The sequence below is a fragment of the Symphalangus syndactylus genome, chromosome 3, assembly GCF_028878055.3.
Source record: "Symphalangus syndactylus isolate Jambi chromosome 3, NHGRI_mSymSyn1-v2.1_pri, whole genome shotgun sequence".
In the NCBI taxonomy this organism is placed as follows: Eukaryota; Metazoa; Chordata; class Mammalia; order Primates; family Hylobatidae; genus Symphalangus; species Symphalangus syndactylus.
Genome location: NC_072425.2, coordinates 110335146 through 110357697, shown reverse-complemented (window position 1 = coordinate 110357697; position 22552 = coordinate 110335146). Strand labels below are relative to the sequence as shown.

The 22552-nt window shown below is 38.9% G+C and overlaps 1 protein-coding gene and 1 non-coding gene across 4 annotated transcripts in view; one reads left to right on the top strand and one right to left on the bottom strand.

Moving 5' to 3' along the window:
- The window catches only part of CDK14 (cyclin dependent kinase 14), a 685360-nt gene that overhangs the window by 7569 nt on the left and 655239 nt on the right, over positions 1–22552 (top strand). Inside the window, exon 1 of one of the 3 annotated variants that reach the window (XM_063636397.1) lies at positions 4257–4277. The exons of 1 other annotated variant lie outside the window; for it this stretch is intronic. The gene's annotated coding sequence lies outside the window, so the exon portion shown is untranslated. Of the gene's footprint in view, positions 1–4256; positions 4278–5243; positions 5378–22552 lie in introns of those variants that run through there. One more of the 3 variants, XM_055272774.2, reaches the window with a different exon arrangement.
- On the bottom strand, positions 2706–2810 carry LOC129479994 (small nucleolar RNA U13). The gene has a single exon (XR_008656907.1). It is a non-coding gene; the product is annotated as a small nucleolar RNA U13 (small nucleolar RNA).

Genomic DNA, 22552 nt, shown 5'->3' with positions numbered 1-22552 from the left:
GTTAGATGTGTTTAATGACTACCAGGTAAAGTCAGTAGCTGCCAACTTTGTACTTAGAAAAAAAAATGCCTTTAAAACACGAGATGACATCTGTTTATTTCATTGCATTATTATGTTTTCAAATGTTAAATAATTGTTCAAATGAGTTTTGGTAGCAAGTAACAGAAATATGTCTTTTTCAATGAATAAATGAACTAATTAGAAGACACATGCAGGCCTTTGTGTTGTTGCCTTCTTGCTGGTGGTAGTGCTTGAGACACGCAGAGTGATGTACGTGCTTAAGGCAAGTCTGGAGCTGTTGGTAAGTTGGGCGCCATGGCTCCTTGCAGACCTCAGCTGAATCAGGGTGTGATGTGTTGTTGATGCCACATATCGTCTGTCAGTCTCCCAAAGGAGGAGCTGACTTTTCCTGTTCTAGTTTTCCTATTCTTTGTATATGAGATCTGTCTTGATCTACTTGCCACAAAGTAGTGTAAAATACTGTTCAAGGAAGGCAGAGAGTTCATATGTAATTAATAGCATCCTGAATGTGATTTTAAAATTGCAGTCATTCCTGAATTTTTGTAGTATAAGTGGGAATCACCAGAGAAATAATTAATGTTTACAAAATGTTTTCACAGTGCCAAAGAGTGAAGTGTTTCATTGTAACCATCCTGAGCCACACTCATTGATCTGTGTTGTAAACTGGGCCACATGTATATATAGATTGTGTTTTTATATAGGAACATGGGTGTTATCTATACAGTGTGCTTACCCTAAAGCCTGATGAAAGCATAAGTTTGGTTTGGTGGTTTGGTTTGTTTTAATAGTTACATATTCCATGAAATATGCTACCTGTCTTCCCTCTGCTGCAGTGTTTCAGTGAGGAAAGGGCATTTGTGCTTATGGAAAGTCCCTTTGGCCATGTGGCTGGCCGTGGTGCACGGCAGGTCTGCTCAGGGAGAACCTGCTCCAGGCTGGGATTTCTGGATGGGGCCACCGTCATTTGGCTGTCACGGTCTGCTGCTTCATCTGCTGCACCTGTTCTCTTTTTCCTGGGCTGAGCTTTACAAAGCTGTGTGTCCCTGGACTCCAAAGCAACTTTCCCTGCCAGCATTCCTGTGACATCCTCTAAAAATCTTAATTCTTCTAGGCTTGAAGCAATAGAGGAGTCTTTTCTTCTCCCTTCATAGTGGGCAATAATGGAGTTTTCCTCTAAACCTGTATTTCTGGAATTTCAGTAGTGTTGTTATTGAGATATTTTTCAGGAGAGTGTTTTCTTTCTTTTCAGGAGAAATCAATATGAGAATATTTGGCACCATTTTTCTCTTCAAAAAGAAAGTTTCCCCTCTAATTATGTAGATAATTTAAGCTTATGTAAAGAGAGAGAAATAAGGAAAAGGAGAAAGAAAAAATCTCATAAATCCTGTTACCCTGATACAACAACAGTTGAATGTTCTTGCTTCTTTCCCCGTGTTTTAAAAAAGCAGCCCATTATTATATCCCGCTTTTTTCTTTGATAAGATAACATTATATTTTCCCATGTTTTTACAAACTCTTCCTAATCATCATTAGGAATTTCAAAAACCTTTTTTCTTGCTTAAACACTATTGTTAGTGATTAGCTTTAAAAAACACCTGCGGCTGGAGCCCAGCTGAAGGTTAAAGATGTGTCAAACATGTAACTACTCTGTCTCTCTGTTATTCTGAAACCTCTGTATAGTCAAAGGTCTGGAGTTTGTAATTTGGGTCAAAATCATCCTTAGCTTTTGCAAAGTGGCTTCCTTCCTCTGCCACGAGATTGGAAACTATCACAAATCAGTAAATCACAGAATGCTTGACTTGCAAGATCCATTGGAAATAATAATTTTCCCACTCCATCATTACGCAGATGAAGAAATTGAGATCCAGAAGGGACAAGTAATTTCCAGCTAATGAAGGAAAGACTCAAGGCCAGAATATCTTGGGAGATAGTAGTAATGAAGGCATGCCAGGGTATAATCCCCAATTCAATTACCCTCTGGGCATTTGACTTATTCATTTCATATCCTTTGTAAAATAGAGATAATAATAGTATCTTCCCTTTAAGGTAGTTGAGAGAATTAAATAAGGTAATGCATATAAAGGTTTCAGAATAATGGCTTACAAAAAGTGAATAGCTCATAATTGGTGTTATCATCTTCATTGCCTTCATCATCATCATCATCATCATTGATGCTTTCACTTTGACATCCACCTTCTGTAGTTGGAAAGGCTACAGAGTAGATAGAAGGATTAAAAAATGAATAATTACAGCTATGAGGAGAGTTAATTTCAGATATTCCTCTAACATTTCACCTAAAGCTTCATGTGATGACTTGCATATTAAAACTGAGAAAATATTATCTAAAACCCACCATTGTTTAGATTCCATATGGGGGTGATTGCATTCACTTTTTAATCCCTGGGTGTGTTGCACATAGTTAACATTCAGTACGTATCTATTGAATATGAGTAAATATCTATTGTAGAGGAGTAGAGACAGTGATGAATTAGGTGTCAGGCAATGTGGATTCTCATCTGCCACTTTCTAGTTATTTGGGCAGGTCGTTTAACTTACCCCGGCCATGACATTCTCATTTGTAAAATCAGTTGAACTATGATCTTCAAGTTGCCTCTTAGCTTTAAATGTAGGATTCTAAATAATGTAACAACTAACATAAGATTACGATTTTTTTCATGTTTTTATGTCAGACAGGTAATGTGCTGACCTTGTAGTAAGGTTTGAGGGAGGCACATCTTACACATGAGGTGAAACCCCAGTCATCATGCTTATGAACTATACAAAAGGATCAAAATGACAATTTTATCACATCAGAAAAGAGCACTAAAACTCTGCTTATGTACATAGGAACTGAGTTCTTCTGTGATCATTTTCAGATTATAATAGTAGAAATTTTCTTGAATGCCTGTTTTTTACTTTCTCTCTCCTGGAGCTGGGGAACTCTACAGTCCATTGGAATCAATTCAGATTTGAGTCTTAAAACTTTGAGGGTTGGTTCAGCTTCTTAGGTATGCAATAAGGTGTGGCAACTCTCCTTAGTATTTATGAGCTGGAGGGCTCCTTATCTCAAGGAGTGGCGTCTTCCAGAGAGTGCGTGAGCTGGAGTTTGGTAGCAGCTCCCTGATTCATGTAGAGGATGCCTCTAGAGTGTGTGTCAAATGTTTGACCTTGAACCCAGGAGAAAAAGAAATACAGACTTATTTAATCATAGACTGAAATGCCATGATTTCAGTCTAATCTGCTAATTTTCAAAACCAGACTGGAATTATATTCAGAAACTATGCTTGTTGTAAACTGGGCCGCGTTTGTGTGCGCACGTGTGTGTTTGTGTGTGTGTTTAATTGAACAGTTTGGAAGTTAAGTATTGAGGCCTTCAGGTATTTACAATAAGTAAACAATAGAAATTTTGCTGAAGCCAGTCATAGTTGGAGAGGGGACGTTCTATGAATGATCATTTTGCTTTTCATTCATTGTGTATTTGGTCCGTGACTACAATATTAGCCATTTAATGTTCTGTGGGCTAAATCTACACATTTTACTTGGATGGACTAATCATTTCTAAAGATATCCCAAGTAAAATTTTATTAGTTTCAGTCCTTTTCCCCTCCCAACTTCTTGATGTTTGGAAGGGTTTGACATAGTACTTGGCCACAATGAAGAGGCTAAGTAATTACTGGAGAAACACATGGTTAAGCTAGATTGAAGGTGAAAGAAGATTGGTATTTTGTGTCATAGTTTTTGGTGGACATAATGTTTCTGGTGACATTGTGATGAGAGTCTTGGGTAAAGCATCAACTTCATATCTGTGAAATGACTGAAGAAATTTCCAAATGTCTTTTTACTCTTTTGTCCCCAATAAATGCCCAGACCATGTCCCTAAGTGGCCCCATTTTTCCTGGAGTAATGAACAATAACTACACTATGACTTCTGGTGAATTTTTGAATTAATATTTTTGATTTAATGATTTATTTTAGAATATTAATGATACCTAATATATGAAAGGTCAGAAAATACAGATAATCTCCACCAATGTAAAATTACCACGCATAAAACCTTTTGAACTTTGGAGACAAAAGCTCTAATTAAGTGTATATGTATGTGTATGGAAATAGTTGGAAATGGTGATAGCTACAGCAATTCATGAATTGTTCTCATGGGTAAATTAAAAGGTTAACTCATGCAGTTCTGCTTTATCCCTCTGTTTTTTAGCTTTGATGATTGCCAGAACAAAGTGTTGGCTCTGCCTGGCTCTCTGGTGAGAAATACAAAATTTTTAGCAATTAGAATAAACCTTTGAAATGCAAAGAGTTTCATATGTTTATGGCATATAATCCAGATAATTAAGCACTTAGTTTGTTTTTTAAAAATGGGTGACTATGTATGAGTTTTCTAATTCTTCTCTGCTTTGGTCAGTTATTTTATGTTTGTGAAGTAGAAGGCTGCCAGCACTTATTTTGTCATTTCCCAGCTATTTTATTTTTTCAAATCCTAGGAAAATGTATACAAAGCATATAAAATTAAAAAAATTCTACATCTGGTCTGTGAGTGCCCCAAGCACATTTTTATAGGTTAACTTGCTTACTTTACATTTAATATAACAATTCTGTTAGGTGGAGACTGTGCACATTGATATTGGCTTCTAGTCCATGTCCCTCCTTATTATTTTATATAAAGATATAATACCAGAGATAATAAAGGTGGCAGTTATTATTATTGTTTTTTTTTGAGACTTGGTGTCCCTTGGTCATCCAGTTTGGAGTACAGTGGTGCCATCGTGGCTCACTGCAGCCTCTACCTCCAAGGCCCAACCTATCCTCCCACCTCAGCCTTCTAAGTAGCTGGGACCACAGGCATACACCACCACCTGGCTAATTTTTGTATTTTTTGTAGAGATGGAGTCTCACCATATTGTTCATGCTGGTCTCGAACTCCTGGTCTCAGGTGATCCTCCCATCTCAGCCTCCTAAAGTGTTGGGATTACAGGTGTGAGCCACCACATACAGCCATGCAGTGATTTTTATGAGAACCAGAATCTAGGGATGATATGGTTTGGATCGTGTCCCTGCCAAATCTCATATTGGAGGGGGGGCTTGGTGGGAGGTGATTGGATCGTGGGGGTGGAACTTTCATGAATGGTTTAGAACCATCCCCTTGGTGCTGTTCTGGTGATAGTGAGGGAATTCTTGTGAGACCTGGTTGTTTAAAAGTGTGTAGCACCTCCCCCTTTGCTGTCTTGCTCTTGGCTTCTGCCATGTAAGAAACTGGCTCTCCCTTTGCCTACTGCCAGGATTGGAAGCTTCCTGAGGCCTCCTTGGAAACAGAAGTCACTAGGATTCCTGTACATCCTGCATATCTGTGAGCCAATTCAACCTCCTTTCTTTATAAATTACCTGGTCTCAGGTATTTCTTTATAGCAGTGTGAAAATGGACTAATACAAGTGGTTAGATACAAATATGATTTGTGGATATTTCTGGTCATTCTTTTCCATTTATGGAGCATGGTAGAAGCTGGTTCAGTCTTTTCCCTGCCCTAACTATCACCATTAGGGGATGTCTCAGTGTCCATATGGATGATGTATACGCTGTAATACAACATTCTAGCATCCCTGACTTTCTTGTCTCATACCTACCTACTTTACCCTTACTTGGTTTCTGCAGGAACTGCATCTTACTGGGACTGTCCTAGATTTAAAATATTAAATCCCACTGACAATCTTTCCTGTTTAGCTCTCTCACTGCTGCTGTATTCCCTGTATCTTTTCTTTGCTGGCTTCCAGTTTCCAGATGATTCCTTCTCTGCCTGTCCCATCCCATTCTCATAGTCCATAACCCATCCTCCCCCATTAGTTCCTTCCCTGTTCACTCAGGGAACATCACTCTCTTGCCAGTATCCTCAATGGCCTTACCGCTTTGTACTTCATTTTTAATGTATGCTGCCAGCCCTTGATTTTGACCTGGCATCTTTTCCTATCTTACCTAGTGGCTGCCAAGAGCTGCTTGAGGAAATCACTCTATAAATAAATTTATCATTTCCATCCTTAGCTGGAACATCAGGCAACTGTGGACCATCTTGCATTTGTGTCCTTGTGCTGCTGGCCTGTTTCCTGCTGAACTCTTTTCACTCCCCCTAAGCCTTCTTGCGACCCTCCTCCACCTTTTCTTCTTTTAGTAGAAGGCTTTCTCTCTGTTAGTTTCCTAGGGCTGCCCTAGCAAAGTACCACAAACTGGGTGACTTAAATAACAGAATTTTTATTGTCTCACAGTTCTGGAGACCAGAAGTCTGACAAACAGTAGCAGAGTTGGTTCTTTCAGAGGACTGTTAGAGAAGGCTCCATTCCAGGCCTCGCCCCTTAGCTCTAGATGACCACCTTCTTCCTGTGTCTTTTTACATTGCTTTCCCTTGATGCATGGCTGTCTATCTAAATTTCCCCTTTTTACAAGGATACAAGTCAGATTAGGGGCTCACCCTACTTCAGTATGACCTCCTCTTAATTTAATTACATCTGTACTACCCTCTTTTCAAAATAAGATCACTTTTGGAGGTACTGGGGACTCAGACTTCGATATATGAATTTTCGGTGGACACAATTCAACCTGTCATACCCTCCAACTTCTTAGAGCCCTTAATACCATTAGGTGTCCACTCCCTTTCAACATCCTACCCATTCATGTACCCCCATTTGCTCCAGTCTTTACCTCCTTTTTTCCCATCGATCTCAGAGGGGGTTTTGTCCTTTGTTTTGTTCCAGGCCAGTTCCTCCTCCTGTCTTCTCAATTCCTTTCCCTCTTTTCTACTCCAGAAGCTTACATAATTGATTCTTTCCTTTCTTTTCTATGTTTTCTGCCCTCTCCTTTTTATAGATACTTTCACCATAGGCTCTGAACATAATTAAGTCTTCCCCATCTTGTGCATAACTTCAGCCTTCTGTCTCTATGATCAGTTTTCATGCTCTGGTTGAGTGGTTGGTGTACACTTGACGTCAGTGTGGCTGACTCAGCTTTCTATTCTAACCGCCACATCCAGATGCCCACTAGAAGTTTCTGCCGCTGTATCTCACAGTCACCTCGATCTCAGCACATATCATTAATTCTTGTATTTCCCCAAGCATGCACCTTCTCTTGTTCCTCTCTCTGCTATTGGCTGTACCAGCCACATGATTTTCCAAGCTAAAAACCTGATGCTATCCTAACCTTTTCTCCAACCCCACATCCGGGTGTTGGCTTGGTTTTTGTTCCTTGCTGTCATATCCATTCTCACAGTTGATGTGCACACTCAGCCTCGTAATCTCTTCCTGGACTTGGAGTAGTTGTATAACTGACTTCCCTGCCTATGACTTGCCTCCTGCTCCAACAGAATGATGGGTCTGAAATACAAATTTGCCGATCCCCTGCTTACTGCTTTAAAAGGTGCAGGTTTAACTCCAGACTCCTAACTTATCTGTCAAGGCCTTTCACGATCTATCTCTTTCGTACCTTTTGACTGTTATCAAACAGTTATCTTTCTTTTTTTTTTTTTTTTTTTTTTTTTTGAGATGGAGTCTCACTCTGTCACCCAGGCTGGAGTGCAATGGCGCCATCTCGGCTCACTGCAACCTCCACCTCCAGGGTTCAAGTGATTCTCCTGCCTCAGCCTCCCAGGTAGCTGGGATTACAGACACTCGCCACCACACCCAGCTAATTTTTGTATTTTTAGTAGAGACGGGGTTTCACCAGGTTGGCTAGGTTGGTCTCGAACTCCAGACCTCAGGTGATCCACCCGTTTCGGCCTCCCAAAGTGCTGGGATTACAGGCGTGAGCCAGCACACCTGTCTTCAAACAGTTATCTTTTATTTTTGTGACTTCATTATCATTGCAGCTGCTGCCATCTCAGTTCAGAACCTTTTCACTTTTATCTATTTTAGTTCAATAAATTCTTCATTGGTATCACTGCTCCATCTTATTCCTCCACTCAGCCTTCCCAAAACATCTTTCATGTTCAAAGATTCATGCATCAAATGATGTTTGTTTTATGTCAGGCTGGATATGGTCTCAGCCTGACTCTTGATCTAGTTCAGCCTCACAGGCATTTATGGTTTGACCATCTCTCAGCATCTTACAGGGCTGGGCCTGGGTGGAGATTCTGTCTCACTCTCTCTTATAGTAAGATTTTATAGGCCAGGTGTGGTGGCTTATGCCTGTAATCCCAGCACTATGGGAGGCCGAGGCAGGTGGATCACTTGAGGTCAAGAGTTTGAGACCAGCCTGGCCAACATGGTGAAACCCTGTCTCTACCAAAAATATAAAAATTAGCCGGGTGTGGTGGTGGGTACCTGTAATCCCAGCTACTCATGAGGCTGAGGCAGGAGAATTGCCTGAACTTGGGAGGCAGAGGTTGCAGTGAACCGAGATTGTGCCACTTCACTCCAGCCCAGGTGACAGAGTGAGACTCTGTTCCAAAAAAAAAAAAAAAATTATATTACTTTCTGTCCTGTTTTATTTTCACTATGGTCATGTCTGCCAGTCCTAGATGCTATGAACCTATTCCATGCAAGAGGTCTAAAAGTTAGACTGTTCTTTAATTATGCCAGTAATCCAGGAAGTCATTATATTTCAAATTCAACATTTTAGATAGCTGAAAAAGAACGTCACTACCTCCTTAATTCTCTCATTGGAAATTTAGTTTTAATTTTCTGATGCTTAAAACTTTCTGTGCTTCAGTTTTTCCTTTTTATAAATGTTTGATCATATTTACCATCTCCCTAATTATGGTAGACATAATTATCGTAATTAGATCTAGTCCCAGACAGTGGCTCAAATGTCTTGGGTAGTGCTGTAAAGATTCAGAGAGGAAGTACATGTCACAAAGTGCAAGATGTATGACATTTGGAAGAATTAGTCACTTTCAATTTGTAATTCTCAAAAGGCAGAATATTACAGAAATGGAAAACATGAGTAGTGTCCTCTTTCTGTTGTGAGCACCCTGCATCCTGGTGGCAGGCTGTATAGCCTGTAGGAAGTCTCTGCTGTAAGGGTGGTTTGTGTTCCCTCCTGGGCAGTGCTCTGATTTGCATGTTTGAATTCATTTGTTGAAAGCTGGCGTTTGGGCCAGGCCTGGTGGCAATCCCAGCACCTTGGGAGGGATCACTTGAGGTCAGGAGTTTGAGACCAGCCTGGCCAACATAGTGAAACCCTGTGTCTACTAAAAATACAAAAATTAGCCAGGTGTGGTGGCAGGTGCCTGTAATCCCAGCTACTTGGGAGGCTGAGGCAAGAGAATTGCCTGAACCTGGGAGGCAGAGGTTGCAGTGAGCTGAGATCGCGCCACTGCACACCAGCCTGGATGACAGAGCCTGGGTGACAGCCTGGGTGGCAGAGCGAGACTCTGTCTCAAAAAAAAAAAAAAAAAGATGCTGACCTTTGACGTAGGAAGTCTTTCTGTACAGCCTAAATACTCTATTTTCTTCAACAAGTGCAGAATGGGCTCAGCTGCAGTACACTATGCCTATTTTCCTTCTGACTGGAATTTGAGCCATTGATTTAGAAATCTTTATATTGCTGGGTTGTGATTGAGATGGCTTCTCCTATTAGGAACCATAGCAATCATTGAAATCAGTGAAGCCAAGGTGGGTCAGAGTTTTCTCAGGACTAGACCATAAATTCCAGTCCTGAGTGTTTGAGACTATTTTTTATAGTCGCAAACACTCTTTTTTTTTTTTTTTTTTTTTTTTTTTTGAGGTGGAGTTTCGCTCTTGTTGCCCAGGCTGGAGTGCAGTGGTGCGATCTTGGGTCACTGCAACCTCTGCTTCCTGGGTTCAAGTGATTCTCCTGCCTCAGCCTCCCGAGTAGGTGGGATTACAGGCATGTGCCACCCGCCTGGCTAATTTTGTATTTTTAGTAGAGACAGGGTTTCACAGTGTTGGTCAGGGTGGTCTCGAAACTCCTGACCTCAAGTGATCCACCCGCCTTGGCCTCCCAAAATGCTGGGATTACAGGCATAAGCCACCGTCCCCGGCCTAGTTCCAAACGCTCTTATTATTCTTGCTGTCATAAAACTTCTAAAAGGCATAATTACAAGATATTGGAACCAGCAGTTTGCTTTCAATTTTGCAAGCTTAATTTCTTTAGGACTCATCAGCGTCTTAAAGGAGCTCTTTCATCATTTTAAGGGAATAATTGAAGTAATATTCACTTTCCCTTCTGAATCTATTTTATTTTCAATGTGTAAAGTTCTGGTAATTTTTCAAACTTACTATTTATTTTTTAAGTTTTCCTTCTTTCTTAATAACTTTTAGTTTTCTTAAATTTCTTTTTAAAATTAATTTTTTAAAAAATAATAAAGAAGTTGACATCTCATTGTATTGCCCAGGCTGGTCTTGAACTCCTGGGCTCAAGCAGTCCACCAGTTTCAGCTTCTCAAAATGCTAGAATTACAGACATGAGCTACCGTACCTGGCTGTCTTTTAGTTTTATTTTATTAACTCTTTTGAAATGGACTGTTCTTTGTTTGAGGCATATGAGCCTGGGAATTTTCTTAAAATAAATAAATTAATTAATTTATTTTGCCTTGGTAAGTTTATTGTGACCTGGGTGTTCCATGAGCATCCTAAACTTAGGCTGGGGATATGGAAAATTATTTTACAGTGGTTTTAGGAAAAAGCCAGGTATTAGCAAAAAATTATGAGATTCTGAAATCATCTGCAAGTATGGCATGTCTTATAGTGCAACATTATTTCATTAATTTTTTAATAATGAAATTAATAGTTTTCCTGTTTTTCAGTAGCTACCTTAAATTCTATGATAATGATGAATCTTACGTATATGAGTAAGGAATGTGTTGAAAAAAATTTTAAGGTTTTTATGACCCATGTAGTTATAATACAATAGAAAAAATGTTTTCAATATGCACTTTTATACCTAGATGAAAATGCATCAGGCAAGTACTTATTCGACCTTTCACTGATTAAAAATATCTTTCTCCAATCTTGCAAGTTACACTTTAAAAGACATTTGGAATTGCTTAGAGAACCCAGGGAGTCCTGGATTCTACAATTCTGTATGCTCTTTTGTGTTTTCTCAGTCTCTGACTACCCTCATGTAAGATGTCTATAAAGTGTGGTATTTAGAATAAAACTATGATGTTTTTCAGAGTTTGGGAACTATTCTAGTCTAGCGGATTTCGAACATGTTATAATCTGTGTTCTGATCAGCCGAAATATTGAAGTGTGTGAATACTTTTCTTTAAAAAATGAGTATATTGAAGTCAGTCTTTCAATTATGTTTTGATTCTGAGTGGGAAAGAAGGGGACTGAGTTGCAGTTAGAGTACCAGAAATTTGGCTTATTTCAGATTTGCCCATGGGAATTGTGCCAAATATGAAATTATAACCTATGACATATCTCTTGGATAACTTAGTTGTCTTGGAGTACTAGTTTTTCTATTTTAACGGATTTTCAAAAAAGGAGATTGCACCAGTTCTGTAAAGCAGTGATGGGCTGTGGTAGAGCTGGAGGGTGAGAGTTTTCAAAGTGCTCCCTAAAGATTTTGGTGCAGGCCTCTTCACTTCCCCTATCAAAATATTCACACACCTTGAAAATTTTGCTGCTGTAGTTAGGAAGGGTTGTTCTTGGGGGTGTGTCATATCCCTCAAGTGAGTTCAGAGTTTGAGAGCCTTTCTTTTAAAATATCTGTTGCTGAATTATAGGAGTTGAAGCATATGATTCGTACAATCATATGCAACCTTAATTTTTTTTTGGAACGGCTCTTGGTTTTAGATAATGCTTTCTGATTTTTGATTCAGAAAATATAGTCTTAGTCCTAAAATTGTGTATTTATTAATATCAAATTCATAATCCAGAACTTTTAGCCAGAAGAAAAACTAAAACAGTGATACAGAAATTTCTAACAAAGAAATGGATAAGTAAGCATTGTTCTACAACAGAGAAAAATGAGTGAGAATAACTTATGGTTACTTTTGATTTTAATGAAAACATTTTTTATTAAAAAATATAGGTAAAGAAGAGATATGTTAGTTACAGTTATTCAGGGCATGAATTACAAATTCTTTTGTGTTATAGGTGCTCGTTTATTTTAAATCTTCAGCTATATAGCTCTCTTTGTATTGTCTTCAAGTGAATATGATGGAGAATGTCCTGCAGTGCTTGATTCTCTTCTCTTAAAAGGCAGACTATTTAATCTTACAAATGAGCATCCTTGGGTCATTACATATTGGGGTTCAGGTGTGCAAAAGGCTTGGTAACATATGGCTTGTCCCCAGATGCCCTAATTGAGTTCAAAACTTTCCCCAAGAGGTTTGCATTACTTTATCTAAATGATGTGTTACATGTGCAACAAAAAAGATGTTTTAGTCATGAAAGGAAAAAAAATAAATGTGTACTTGGAAGATACAATGCAAATTGTACAGTGTACATTGCACTAATTTCTATATAGTTATTAGAAGATAAAAAAGATTAAAACCCATAAAAGTGACATTAATTGGATGACCACAGTTTTGGATGACACACTTTGATGATCTTCAGCATTCCCTTTAGTTACCTTATTATATCATCATCATCATATATATATGTGTGCCTGTGTATATATACACATATTTTCCTCCATTTTGATTTTTTTTTTTCAGGCAAAATAGGCATATTAAACTCAATGGTGGACTTTTTTTCAGTTTCAAAACCTTACCTCTTATCACAATTACATGTGTTTCATTGAATAATTTTAATATTTGCTATTAAGAAAAGTAATTATGTTCATGGCAGAACATGTATAAAATAAAAATTACTATTTTACAGTGAAACAGCCATTGTATGTAGAGTATGATCTCAGTTTTGTAAGATTGTAAGTGTCCTCTCCATGGGGGAAAACATCTGAAAAAAAGGAAATACAACAAATGGATAATGGGGAAATTGGGGTTTATTGAAATTGTGACTTGCTCAGAGTCCCTCAGCTAGAAAGTGGTTTAATCTAGTATTCTAACCTAGTCTCTCTGCATCCAAAGTGTATGTGCGTAACTAGGCTGCCTCCCAGGAGAAGGGAGAAAGAGAGAAATAACATCTAGGTATTACTACTACAGGTGCAGCATATAGTTGGGAAAACAAAGTTCTTACAAAGAATTTTGTAAGAACTTTGATTTTGGTAGTAATTTTGGTAGTAATTCTAGCAGATGAGTGGTTTTTCCAAAAAAAGGCCTAAAAGTGAACCTTAAAGATTCCTGCCATAGATCTATGTCATTTTTGAACTGAGTTACACGCATTTTACAGAGAGGAAACTGAGACCCAGGGAGATTAAATCATTACGTTAGTAAATAATGTTGCGGAAGAGAACATGGTTGATTAGTCGTTGTGAAATCAAGGGGGTTTCTTTGCTGAATTACTCTTTATGTTTTAGATTTCAGTTTCAAGGTTACATTAAAACTAAGCTTGTATTGCCATTTTTATCTGGATTTAGGTGGGGAGTGGGTGGATTGTTTGGTGAGATGTAAACTTGATCCTTCCGGTAGTAATTTGTTTAGTAAAAATTTCCTGCTAGACATGAGGGCTCTGTAGTCGATGAAGATTATGGAAGGTTAACTATTGGTTGAGGTACCATGGACCACCTTGTGATATATACAGGCTGCTTTGAGCTGGAAGGCATGATGAGAAAACTGCTGTGTTTTAACTAGCATGTTCCGAAAAAAGTGTCAGAACATCTTTCAACGGGTGTAAATTACCTTCATTGAACAAGGCAAATGGTTAATATTGAACAGAAAATGTCAGATAATAAATTCATTCATTTTCTTTGAATCCTGAATATATACAGTTGGGTTATTAGCTTGTGCATGTGAAGCCACTCTGGCTTCATTTTTATTTCATATTACAACAGCTCAAATCTTTGTGAAGATTAAAAATATAGAGGAAACAGACAGGTTTTTAGTATTTACATCTTAGAAAGATGAAGACTTTAGGTGGGTATAGGGAGAAACATTCAATACTTTGGATTCTTTTTTATTGGTAGAGTGAGTGCTAAGAAAAGGGATAGACTAATTTTTTTCTTTCTTTCTCTCCTTTTCCTTTACGTAAACATAAAATGCTTCCAATTCACTGGATTTTCTTCTATGCCTCCGATATCATTGCATTTTCTTCTTTCCTTTTTCTTTGTTCTTTCTGAAAACACCTTGCTTTTAGTGGTTTAGTTGCCAGCCACTGGGCTCCACCTTGCCCTGAACCCTTTCATGACCCAGGTGCTAGGTCCAGTGAATGACCTTTTGGTTGCTTTTGCCATCTTTATACCAGACATAATACTTTTCTGATGCGCGACTGGTGCAGGCAAGGGAAGAAGGGGGAAGTCTCAGGCAGGAGTTAGAGATGTTTTATAATGATTGGCCCTCTTCTGCTATTAGAGCACAGAATTATGGCTCCTAAAGAAAGACTTGGCTTTTCTGATGCTCCCCACTGCATTTAATGGACTAGTTCTGCAAGTATTTACATTGTTTGATGTACTTTATCTTTCCTTTTTACCATCAGTTGAGTTGGAAAGATTTGAGGACACATACAGAAAGAGTGATTTTAGATTCTTTTCTGATACCATTTGGACTCAGAAGTAGGAGAATTTGTGCCTTATTGTGTCTTTTTCTTTTGCTTTTTGATGAGAAGGAGCAGGGAAGTAAAAATCTCAAGAGAGCAGAATCAGTTTTCCGGTCACCAAGCTCATTAAGTTAATATTTACTTTTAAAATGAATGTATTTGCCAGCCCTTCCCACTGTTTGTTTGGGAAGCGTTTAACATACATTTGAGACCCTCTAACTAGTTTCCACCTCCGTTGGGTATTTCACCTCTCAGACTGGTGGTGGTGAGTGTGATGTGTGGATCTCAGTTGTAACATCTGTTTCTGTCACTTCAATATTACATTTATCTTGAGGGTAAAGGAAGGGAAAGAAATGAAGCTAAGGCAATTTTTCCTTTTTTTTTTCTGTGTCTACTGCACAATATTGATTGAATGATATTTAACATCTCTAGTGCTTTTAAACCCATTTCAAATAACACAATTGACACCTATGCAGGGGTTTAAGGAAACTGAACATTTAAATAAAAGATACAACCTGGAAACTCAAAGATCACATTTGAAAATCTCTTTCCAGTATTCCATACAATGATATTTACAGTTTTTTTGTCTCTCGATACCTGCAACTTTCTAGATGAAAGCTGTTATTTTTCTTTAGGCCTCAGATGAGTATTTTTTCACTATTAAAAATTTTAATGAACATAAAATACTGATTATTTTAACTTCTATAAGTATTTAATAACCAAGGTCTTCAGGTACATTGTATAGTAATTTTTGTTGGTTTTTTAAAGCTTGCTGTGTGAGAAAACTGACCGTTATGTTTAATTATTTGAAGGCTGTTTTGGGGAATGTAAAAATTGATACTGAAGGAAAAAAAGAACTGGGTGCGGTGGCTCACACCTGTAATCCCCGCATTTTGGGAGGACGAGATGGGTGCATTGCTTGAGGCCAGAAGTTTGAAATCAGCCTGGCCAACATGGCAAAACCCTGTCTGTACTAAAAAATACAAAAATTAGCTGGTGTGGTGGCCCAAGCCTGTAGTCCCAGCTACTTGGGAGGCTGAGGCAGGAGAATCGCTTGAACCCAGGAAGCAGAGGTTGCAGTGAGCCGAGATTGTGACACTGTACTCCAGCCTGGGTGACGGAGCAAGACTCTTGAAATAACAACAACAAAAACAAATACAGAGAGATATGACTCTTTATTCATGATCTAGTTGACATCCCCTTGCTGTTACAAGTATGTATATTAAATGTTTCTGTAATACATGACCTACAAGATGATGTATCAATGTATAGTATTTTTGTCTAGTTGGCAACCTGAGAAATATTTATGAGCTTTGAGTGGGACATCTACCACTTCAAGGATCAGCAAGGCACAGACAAGCTACAGGAATTATTAACTCAACAAATTATTAGCTGATCAAATTAATTATCTAATTATTAACTCAGTTGACTGGGCTGGATATTTTTCTTTGAGATTTCTTTTATTTTTGGTGGATCGATTGATTGGCACTGGCATGTCAGGGGCAGTGACAGTGCTGTTTGTAGCAGAAACTCTGTGCTCTCCAGACGGCAGTGAGTGACGCTTCTCCACCTGAACAACCTCAGAATCTGGGTGTGAGTGGAAAGTGCAAGAGCGCTGGAATCTCCTCTACCCATCTTCCAGCTTGTCCCCGTATCCCTATTTGTAATCTGTGTGAGGCTGCCTAGTAGTCTCCTTTTCCTTATCTGTACAACAGAGTTAACCATCTCCACCTGGCAAAGTTGTAAAAATTAATGAAATAATGCTTGTAATTCCTGAAAAGGGTCTTGGCACAGAGCAGGCACCACTGTTTCATAGAGCTGGGCTGTGCCCCTCAAAGCATTGGCACATGCAGCGTGGTGCTGCACGTGACATTTGGGCCATCCTCCACACGAGTCCTCACATCTGTGGGCACAAGCTGAGGGGCACATGGAGACTCCTGGCTTTATGATGGGAACACCAGCAATCTAATTTTAGGAACCTCCACATTTTAAAGAGGGGGAAACTGAGTCTGTAAAGTCCAAATTTAGGCTTCCTCCTTTTGTTGCCCCACTTCTGCCCATCACAGTGGCCTTGCTGTGACCACGTGTTACTGGATCTGGCAGAAAGGAATGTCCACTGGTGGGGTTTGTATGCCAGGTAGTTTTTGGTGGATGGGATTTTGAATCCCACAAGACAGTCAGGAGCTCTGCGTATGTGAGCACTACTAACTCATGTTTTAGAAGGAAACAGCGTTCACATATGTCACATCTACAGTGTGCATCTGGTCACAGGATTTCCAGAGGATGATTACCCCAGATATAGAGGGAGGGAGAATCTTCCTGGACCTCCTCGTTTTTGGGTTGGTGCCTCCCCAGCGGTTCTCCTGATTCTTCTTGGTTCCCTTTCTTGTTTGCCTGCATTTGTACTGGCACATGTTTATTGTCTGGCAGGGGAAGCCCCTTTGTCTCTACTCCATGTGTCTTGTGTTCATGTGTTGAGTAACTGGGGCATTTTCTCCATCGTAGACACTTAATCACAGTCTTGGAACCTGTTGTTTGAGCAGATGTTCACATCCTTAAAATACTCTATTCCCCCTACAAGACTGTGTAAGGTTCCTGAGGGCAGAGACAGCATTTCTACCTCTCTCTAAATCTCATTCATTCAGAACAGTCCTTTGCACCTAGTAGGTGCTGAATAAAAGTTGCTTGAGAGAATAAACAGATAATACTTTTGGAGTCTTTTAGGTGAATTTGTTCCCATAATTCAGACTTTTTTCCTTCCTTCTTTCCTTCCTTCCTTCCTTCCTTCCTTCCTTCCTTCCTTCGCCACAGGAATTCACCAACTGTTTATTCATGGGGATGGAATTTATCTTAAATGTTTTTTCTGTATGGACCTTATTTAATTTTCCCAGTAATGTTGGCACTATTATTTCTATTTTTACAGATGGGGAAACGGAAGTTTAGAGAAGTTAAGCAACTAGCACAGGGTCACAGGGCTAGTGAAGCTCCAGAAGTGGTGGTGACCCAGACAGGGTCCTCACACCAGCTGAAGTAGCAGCTGGAGAGACCTGCTAGATTGTTGGCCTTTGAAAGGGAACATTGAAAGTTCCTTGCATTTGATGATGACTGGGTTACATTTACTTGAATTGTGTAACTTTTAAGTTGCAAATTAATGCTAAAAGTGTATTAGGGTAGCCCTAGGCTGTGAGACTAATTGAGAAACGAAGTACAATGGAAGTGCTGCAAACAAATGGGTTTTCCTGCTTAGAGTAGGTATTTACTATTAATCCTGCGGCATTTGCCTTAAGGAGTTGGAGTCTTTCCTATCTAATTAAAAAGTACAGGTCAGATGTTGAGTGTTGTTAATAATTTAGTGCCTGCATCTTTTTATCCCTGTTGTTTGTTTGGAAACTACAATTTAGAATATTCTGTGCACATTTTAAAAAATAAATGACTGTCTGTGTGGTAATGTTTTTGCTTAGTAAATGTATGCATTATCATCTTGAGCTTATAAGTTTTCTGTACTTTTCTTGAAACTTTTATTAATAGAAAAACTGTCAATCTAGTGCGGTGATCTTTCCCTGAAGTCCTCAGCATGCAATTGGGCATAAAAGTTGTGATCCCTGAGCACATGTTTTGGGGTGAATCCTATTCATATTTTTGGTTTTCTTCTTCATTCCCAAGATATATAAAAATTAAAAGCATTTGAGATTGCACATTAGTGCATTGGATTTTTATCTGGAGTGGTCCCTTCTCTAAGTGAGTAGTGGGAGTGTGGAAGGGTGAAGCAATATCTACTAACCTTATTTGTGATTTTGGAGCTAGATTATCCGTTTTCCAAAACATCCTAAGCGAAGACTACCCTGACTGTGTTTTTACTGAAAGCTCTTCCTGTCATTCTGGGTAGTTTATACTGTTTATTTACCTTGTATAAGGAAGTTCTTTCTTTACTGTCCCATCTTATCTTAGATCAAAGTTTCTACCCAGGGATCCTACTTAAAAAATATTGTCTGAGACTGCATGTGTTTTCTTTCCTTTTTTTTTTAGCACTCTGAGTTTTTGCTCCATCTGCACTCTCCGGTTTTCCTTCCTTCTATTTATGACAATTGTGTAATGAATATTCATAGTTTCCATTATTAATGTAATAGCATGCCATTTGTCAGCTCACTGGCTTTCTTGTATTATATATATATTTTTAAAAATTCTTTTTATTTATTTTAAAATTTTTGTTGTCTTTGTCTTCCATAATCTTTTTTCTTTATAGAGTTTGTGATCATGTGTTTTTCCTGTAACCCAGACATATACGTAGGTCTAAAACTGCACAGTGCAGGATGTCAAATGGCTTAAAAGGATTTCTGCTGTGACTGAAAGAGTGGATCTGTGCCCTTCTGAGGGTGTAGACTGACCACATGAATACCAATAATTTGACATCTTTTATTTTAAGAAATGGGCAGCTGTTTCTTTAGTTGAATTTTGAGATCTTCAGTTATTTTGCTCTCTTTAAAGGGCTTTTCTCTGTATATATGCATCTCTTTGGCAGGGTTGATGGCAGACCGGGATACTGGCATGGCAATAGTGGGAAAGAAGGAAGGAAAAAAAGCACAACTGAAAAAGAAAACCTGAAGTGTTCTGAATATTAGATTTTAAAGTATTAGGTTTTTTTTAAGTTTTCTTTTTCAATTAATTAAAAAGTAGAATATGTAAGTATTGCGAATATCAGGGTTTTTTTCAGTGATTTTAAGGTAAAATTTTCACCGTCTCACACTTGATCAGAAAGTCTAGCAATTAACTTTCCCCTTGAGCATCCTGAGCCATGCCTCAGAGATTTGTTAGGATGGCAGTTACAGTGGTGATAATGCCTTCCTGGAGTTTTCAAGCCTTTTATTTAAATCAGTGCTTATTATCTCTTACGGTTGTTTTAAAACACAGCTCCTGAACCTGAAAGTCCAGTGAAGATTTCATCTGGAAGATTGGGTTACTGGGTGTGTAGGATTAGAGGCGCAGACTGCTGTCTTCCTCTTTGTCATCATCAGAAGCCCTGAAACCCCTTCTCATGCTTGCTAAGATTAGGCAGGAGTGTCACTGCATATTTATAATACATCTTTTATAGGGCTTCATAGTTTACAAAGCAATTTCATATGGTATTTCAGTGAATTTTTGCAACAAAATAGCCCTGTGAAGGAGTGGACATATAGTTTCATCTCTGTTTTGTAGAGATGGAAATTGTACTCAGGGAAGGTAAGTGCTGTTCCACAGGCCACAGTCTTCTGTTCTCACAGTGGAGCTTTGTCTGGGACCCAGGTTTCCTGCCCTCTCACCCTCACCCCCTTATTCTGCTTCTGAAAAGGTCAGGATTTAAAGACATTGCATTCAGCATCAGATTAGGGGAGGTATGTGACCTAGAAACCCTAGCAATGTGGATTTCAAAAAGGTAGTTATTTCTTCTATTTCATAACATTAATGACAAGTAATGAGTCACTTTCTAATTTGTCTATTCAGACTCTATGTTCTGTGTTTCTGTGTTCTAGATTTGTGGACCTGAATGCTTAATTTTACATAGCAGTGAGAAACATAAATCCTATTTTGTATTCTTTAGGTGCCTCAAGAGCCAACAGCTCAAACTCTGGAGGCAGTATTGGCAGTTTGGCTAAGAGGAAAGAGAGAAGTGGCTAGCAACCATCCCCTGAGAATAGGAGAAAATGAGATATTTCTGACAGCATTACAAACTGGAGCAGAGGTTTAGTGATAACAGGAAGCTGCTTATGAGAAGGATTTAGCATTAGATATGGATTTGAAACTCTGCTCCACCACTTAGTAGCTTTGTTACCATGAACAGACAGTTGCTTAATCTCCCTGAGCTTCAGCGTCCTCATCTGCGAGTGAAGGCTGTGAGGCAGTCTCATATATTATAGGGCGATAAGTCAGGATGCTGGAGCCAGCTGCCCGGTGTCATAAACCTGTAGTCAGTCATATCCAGGCTCCAACACTCCTTGGCTATGTGATACTTAACATCTCGATGCCTCAGCTTCCTCATCTCGAACAGGAGGATGCTAATAATACTTAGCTCATAGGGTTGATAGGATCACAACAGTTTCAAAACATGTAAAACACTTAAAACAGTGAATGGCTCATAGTAAATTCTCTACTAAAAGTTAATTGTGTCTGGGCACAGTGGCTCATAATCTCAGTGCTTTGGGAGATCAAGGAAGGAGGACTGCTCGAGACAAGCCTGGGCAATATAACAAGACCCCAGTTCTAAAAAATAAAAAAAACCTGGCCAGGTGTGGTGACACAGGCCCGTTGTCCTAGCTACTCAGAAGGCTGAGGCAGGAGGATGGCTTGAGTCCAGGAATGCAAGTCTGAAGTGAGCTGCAATGGCTTCACTGCCCTCCAGCCTGGGCAACATTGCGAGACTCTGTCTTTAAAAAAAGTTATTTTTAAGTGGAATAAGTTGCGGTAGTACCTGCCACGTACATTAAGCTTTCAATTGATTAGTTTCTTCCTTTTCTATTTAGATGTTTTGAGGTTAAGCCTAATGAAAGCAATTCAAAAACCACTAAAATACAATTATTTTAATATTTTCATCACATTTAATTCGTGTAATTATTGATCTCTTATGCCTTGGACATTCATTTTTTAAATGTAGTATTTAAATGTAATATTTTTGCACTATTAATCACTTAAAATATTGTATTATATCATGTCTAGGAAATTCATTATAGGCCTTTCTAAGAGAGAAGGCTTTGTGATAAAAGCCAGCTGCCCAGACATTTCCAAACCCTCCTCACCCATCCCCCAGCATGCTACAGAAGCAGCAGGCTGGCAGAGGTCCAGATTTCCTAAGTGATGGGATTGTTCCCGGGGCCAGGAATGAGAGGAATCTGCCTAGATTGGAGATGGCTTTAGCTACTTTGCTTTGCTTCGTACTCGTAGTCTTATTCCCAAACTGAATCTGACCCAGTACCATTTTCCATTATTGGAGATGTTTTAACATTGTGTGTGGAGGTCTTGCTATTTAAACAATGATTTCTGAATCTACTTTTTAATTCCATGGGAGCTTTTCTGTTTTTCTTTGTACTATGAAAGAAGAACTATGAGTTAATTTTAATTTATAGTTATACCTCTGCAAATCAATACAATCTTTCTATGACTTCCACTGGTAGCACCATTCTTGATCTGAGGCAAGTATTGGGATTGTGGTTTTACTTTCCCATTTACTTAGAGGCGGGAAGGTTTAGTTATTTGAATGCCTTAGACCAGGAAATTATTGGCTATTGTCAGTGGAATTTGTTTATCTTTTCCACCCCTACATTCCTAGGCTGTGAGAGAACTGGTCATCACTGTGATTGCACTTCGGTTTTTATCAGTTCCTCCCCCGGTGCTATTTTTATTAAATACTTGATGTTTCTCTCTTCTTTGGGTATAAATTTAGAGACCCTCAGGCAGACATTTCTGAAAGGGCTCTCTTGCTCAGCTGTTGTTAAAATGAAAAGATCAATACTGCCAAGCACCTCTTTTTGTTTGGCTACCTCCAAAATTCATGTTTTCTGCAGTTATTCTCTAGGATTATCTGTAATTTATGTAATTTAGCTATAGATTATAATCTAAATTGAAGATTGATGCATGTATAATTCTAATGAGCTTCTCGACCAGCACTGTTCAATAGATACGTAATGCAAACTTCATGTCATTAAAATTTTTCTTGTAGTTACATTAAAAAAGTAAAAGAAGCCAGGTGTTGTGGCTCAGGCCTGTAATCCTAGGTCTTTCAGAGGCTAAGGTGGGAGGATGGCTTGAGGCCAGGAGTTGGAGACCAGCCTGGGCAATATAGTGAAACCTCGTCTCTACAAAAAAATAAAATTAGCCAGGTGTGATGTGTGTCTGTCATGTAGTCCTAGCTACTCCACAGGTTGAGGTGGGACCATCACTTGAGCCCAGAGTTTGAGGCTGCAGTGAGCTCTGATTGCACCATCGCACTCCAGTCTCGGTGATAGAATGA